Source organism: Rattus norvegicus, chromosome X (genome assembly GCF_021556685.1).
Source record: "Rattus norvegicus strain SHRSP/BbbUtx chromosome X, alternate assembly SHRSP_T2T, whole genome shotgun sequence".
NCBI lineage: Eukaryota > Metazoa > Chordata > Mammalia > Rodentia > Muridae > Rattus > Rattus norvegicus.
The window spans coordinates 122,882,544-122,888,309 of NC_141554.1; the positions used below are offsets into that span (position 1 = coordinate 122,882,544).

The following is a 5,766-nucleotide window of genomic DNA, read 5'->3' on the forward strand; positions in this document are numbered from 1 at the left end:
TTTTTCACCAAGCATATACCATCAACTTTATTCTGTCTTTCTTATATCTTCCATGCATAAACTAGTCTTTCACCACATCATCTCCTGAAACTAAATACAGATAGTTAAATCCCAGGTCATAGTTTTGACTTTTTCTCTTTAAAACTCTGCTTCTAATCCTGTCTATGATATAACCTAGCTTCCCTTGAACAAGTGTTAGTGACTTAAAAACAAATCATTGGTTAGGCAAAATTCTGAAGGGCCTTGAAGACCAGATTCAGAAACATAAATTAAAATATATAACTATAGACATAGCTAAACAGGAAAGAAAGAAAATAGGAGTGCAAACTATGTTTCAGAGTTTGGTGTAGCAGTATGGTAGTTGCCATGAAGATTGACTATGAAGGAAGATTGGAAGCAAGTTCCTATTTCGAGATCCGAGAAGTGAAGCAATCATCCCAGTGCAATCAAACACACCTGCCTCATCTCTTCCAGCTTAATCCCTTATCAAATAGACCGGAGAGTCTAAATTCGGAAAGCATTCAGCAACAGAAGACAGATGGCCATATTTGAAACTAATTCAGACTATCACAATGACCAGTAAGTGAAATTGATATCGCTGTGGATCCCTCTTGGGGGAGCTAGAATTTTGATAGTGTTGTCATGTGCTACTTCAACAGGAACCTCTTACATGTCTCCTTTGCTTAAGCACTAAAATAGGGGGCTATTTAGGAAAGCACTACCAATAATAGAGGATGACCTCTCCTAGACTTCCTATTCCTTTCTTTACAAATTGCATACCATTAGGTTCTCATTTTATAATTTTATTACAGATGTTTGAAAAGCTCTAGTATAGTTTAGTATAGTTCACATGGAATTCATATGTGCAGTCCTCAAATGTGTCATTAACTAAGTGTACTTCTAGATCTAAAAATAACAATGTATCAAATATAAAAATGTTCCTAATGACCTCTAGCCAATCAATTCTAGCTTTTTCCACTCATATAAGATATTATTTTTAGTTGTTTGTCTTTCCATATAACTTATCTCACTTGAATCCTATTGTCAAGGAATGATACATGGCTACTATAGTCAAGATGTAAAATGTAGGAGTAAGAAAATAGTGATACATAATCTCATAGACAAAAGTTATATGATTTTAGATTAATAGTATGTAGGAAATAGATTAGCTAAACTAGTAATATTAAACAATAATTATTTTTCAGAAAACACCTATAATTTGTCAAAACTCTATATATACCTTACACTTCGTTAAAATAATAGGAGTATTAGAATACATTAGCTGTAACATATATAATGAGTCTCAGAGATATTCCACTTAATGAATTACTATGAGATGTAGTTTTATAATTTAGAAATGCTTCAACCTACATTTTGAAAATAAGCTACCATGTTTTTTAAAAATAATTACACTTCAAAACAAAGCAAGATTGTGTTTGGTCCAGCATATGTTTATAACCAAATGCCATTTAAGTAAATAGATATCAAAACTGAATCTTTTATTATTCCATAAGTCATCACAAACCACTTGAATCATTATAAAATTAAACAGGTAATCAAAAGTCAAAGCATGGACCATGCTTTTTCTATCTATATTAATGAATACTGTTAATTTTTTACTTTATTTTTTCTAAATCCAAAGAAAGATGTATTTCCAAACATTGAATTGTGATTGTACCTATTTCTTATGAGTTTGATGGAATTTTTTGAAGCTAGATCAATATATATTTATACTGTTAGCCAAAAAATACACATAGAGGGACCCATTGTACCAGCTGCATGTGTAGCAGAAAATGGCCTTATCTGGCATAAATGAGGGCCCTTGGTCCTGGGGAGGCTTGATGTCACTGTGTAGGTGAATGTCAGGGCAGTGAGTCTGGAGTGGGTGGGTAGGTACAGGAGCACCCTCATAGAAGCATGGGGAGGAGGAATGGAAAATGGGGTTTGCAGAGGGAATACAGGGAAAGGGGATAACATTTAAAATGTAAATAAATAAAATATCCAATAAAAAGAAAAAATAATGAGTAATAATATTAAAAAAAGATGAAGAAACAAAGTGAGACTGCTTCCCTCAGTATTTACTTCCAACATCATTATGGAAGTACTAGCTACTCAATAAAATATAAGAAAGAAAAACACACATTGCAGGAAAACAAAAAATGGTACTTCCTTCACAGATGACATGGTTGTATACATGGAAAATTCAAAAGAAGTATCCCCAGTGTAACCTGGAGCTAATAAGCTAATTATAAAGAAGTTGCAGGATACATTCCTAATAAAAAAGAAAACCACACCTCCCTATATACTAGCAATTAGCAAGTGGAATTTAAATTTTAAAGCCCGGTAGCATTTATTTAATGCTTTGCAAGCTGAAATACTAATGTACGAATATAACAAAAATCACACAGCATACATGAAGGAAACAGACTGAAGAAATTAAAGAACAAAATATATAGATACTCCATCTTCAGAGAAAGGGAAATTCAATATTATCAATAGATCACCACTTTCCAACTTCACCTATAGATTCGAAGCAATACCAATCACAGCTGTAGTTTTGTAGATATTGGTAACCGACTACAAAGTTTATATGAAAAGAGAAAAGACCCAAAGTAGCCAACTTAATATTGCATGGGAAAAACAAAATCAACTGTTACTACTTGACTTCAGGCATTAAGCTAACGCTGTGGTAATTAAGCTTGTGTGATATTTGCAGATAAATAGGTAACTACATCAATGAAACAGAATAGAGGGCCCGGGGCTGTAGCTCCAGGGGTAGAGTGCTTACCTAGCATGTTAGAAACCTTAGGTTCAATCCTAAGGCCACTACAAAGAGGACAGAAAAGAAAAGGATGTCAAAATCTAAAATCCAACTTTAATATAGAACCAGAAACATATCCACATTTGAAGTCAAGTGCAAGAGTAATAATACAAGGTAGTCAAGCATGGTGGAAAAGGTAGGCAGATGTCTTTGAGTTCAAGGTCAGCCTAATCTACATAATAAATTTTGGGCCAGCCAGGGCTATCTAGTAAGACACTGCCATTTAAATTCTGCTAAATGAAAGAATCTCTTTTCACTTCCTTTTTCGTTCTTTTTATCAAACTAGGACCTTATGTATGCTGGGCAATCATTCTACCACTCATCTATATGCCCTAGTTTCGAGGCTAAAAAATCAATATATAATATATAACATTAAAGAAATCTAAACACTGCCCACATATTCCTCACAAAAATTAATTCAGAGCGTATCATAGTTTTATCTATAAAAACTCTTAGGAGGTAACATGAGAGGAAGTCTAGATGACTTTGGACATAGCAATGATCATTTAAGGTACAAGACCAAACCCATGATTGTGAAAGAAATAACTAGTGCTCTGTGTTTCACTAAGATAACATTAAAAAAAAATAAACTCACTCTGCCAAGGATACTGCCAAAAAATACAAAGCTAAGCCATAGATTTCTGGGGGATAATTTTACAAAAAAAAAAAAAAACAAAAAAAAACAAAACAAAACAAAAAAAACCCATGTCTGACAAAGACCCATTACTCAAAATTTACAAAAAAAAAAATCCCTGAACAGGAACTCAGAAAAAGCCAGACAGATCAGAACATGACTATACATCTGCCGTTTCCACAGCCAGATAGGGAACACAGACAGGACAATCTCTGGATGCTGTCAAGCCATCTAGCCTGGCCAATGCAGCAACAAACAACAAGAGACCCTAGTTCAAACAAAGTAGAAGACAAGGGCACCTGAGGCTGTCCTCTGACTTCCAAGATTCATACCTGCACTCACATAATGTGAACATACCATGCACACAGATTTTTTTTTGTAATGATCAAGAAGACGTGGAAAGACACTTCACCAAATGTGATACCAGACAGTAAATGAGTTTAGGGAAAGATATTCAATATAATTAGAGAGTTGTAAATTAAAACATCAATGTGACATAAGAACACATCTTTAATTTTTTTAAAGCTTTATGTTATTTATATGACTGTTTATACCTACCCGAATGTGTATGTACCATTTGCATGCTGGATGCCAATAGAAAGTCAGAGGTTGTCATCAGATCCCTCAAAACTGCAGTTCTGGGTTATTATGAGCACCGTGCCTAGTATAAATCTTTAGAATGGCTGAAATCCAAATCCCTGAAAAGGAAATAAAGCATGGGAACTCCCATTCTGCACAGTGTGAATACAGAATAGAACAGATACATGAAAAGAGAGCTTCTTATTTTTTCAATATTAAAATACTCTTAATAATATGGTCCAGTAATCACAGACCTTGGTGCTTTACCCAAATTAACTGAAAATTTATATGCACATTAAAAGTATAAATGCAGCTCTCTGCTCCTTCCTGTTCCAGAGACAGCTGCATCTTCTTGTGCAGTGCCAGCCTCATCTTATAGACAAGATGGTGAAGGTCGGTGTGAACAGATTTGACTGTATTGGGTGCCTGGTTACAGGGCTGCTTTTGGCTCTTCATCTGGCAAAGTGGACATTGTTGCCATCAACGACCCCTTCATTGACCTTAACTACATGGTCTACATGTTCCAGTATGACTCTACCCATGGCAAGTTCAACGGCGCAGTCCAGGCTGAGAATGGGAAGCTTGTCATCAACGGGAAGCCCATCACCATCTTCCAGGAGCGAGATTCCACTAACATCAAATGGGGTGATGCTGGTGCTGAGTATGTCGTGGAGTCTACTGGCGTCTTCACCACCATGGAGAAGGCTGGGGCTCACTTGAAGTGTGGGGCCAAAAGGGTCATCATCTCAGCCTTCAGCCAATGCCCCCATGTTTGTGATGGGTGTGAACCATGAGAAATATGACAACTCCCTGAAGATTGTCAGCAATGCACCCTGCACCACAAACTGCTTAACCTCCTGGCCAAGGTCATCCATGATAACTTTGGCATCGTGGAAGGGCTCATGACAATAATCCATGCCATCACTGCCACTCAGAAGACTGTGGATGGCCCCTCTGGAAAGCTGTGGCATGGTGGCGGTGGGGTAGCTCAGAACATCATCCCTGCATCCACTGGTGCTGCCAAGGTTGTGGGCAAGGTCATCCCAGAGCTGAATGGGAAGCTCACTGGCACGGCCTTCCATGTTCCTACCCACAAGGTATCCGTTGTGGATCTGACATGCCGTCTGGAGAAATCTGCCAAATATGATGACATCAAGAAGGTGGTGAAGCAGGCATCTGAGGGCCCACCAAAGGGCATCCTGGGCTACACTGAGGACAAGGCTGTCTCCTGCGACTTCAACAGCAACTCCTATTCTTCCACCTTTGACGCTGGGGCTGGCATTGCTCTCAATGACAACTTTGTAAAGCTCATTTCCTGGTATGACAATGAATACGGCTATAGCAACAGAGTGGTGGACCTCATGGTCTACATGGCCTCCAAGGAGTAAGAAACTCAGGACCACCCACCCCAGCACAGCAAGGATACTGAGGGCAAGAGAGAGGCCCTCAGTTGCTGAGGAGTCCCCATCCCAACTCGGCCCCCAACACTGAGCATCGCCCTCACGATTCCATCCCAGACCCCATAATAACAGGAGGGGCTTAGGGAGCCCTCCCTTCTCTCAAATACCATCAATAAAGTTTGCTGCACCCCCCAAAAAACCCAAAAAGTGTAAATGTGCATTCTAGTCTGAACCAGTGCCTAAGCAGACCTTGGGCACTGACTCCACACCCATTCCCACAACAGCCAGAGGAAACACAACTCCAAGGTGCTCTAACATGCTGAGGATCAGAG

At 38.3% G+C, this 5,766-nt stretch overlaps 1 pseudogene; it reads left to right on the forward strand.

The window, feature by feature from the left end:
• The first annotated feature begins 354 nt into the window (after positions 1 to 354).
• Positions 355 to 5,422, forward strand: LOC108349193 (glyceraldehyde-3-phosphate dehydrogenase pseudogene; annotated as a pseudogene).
• Positions 5,423 to 5,766: the final 344 nt, after the last annotated feature.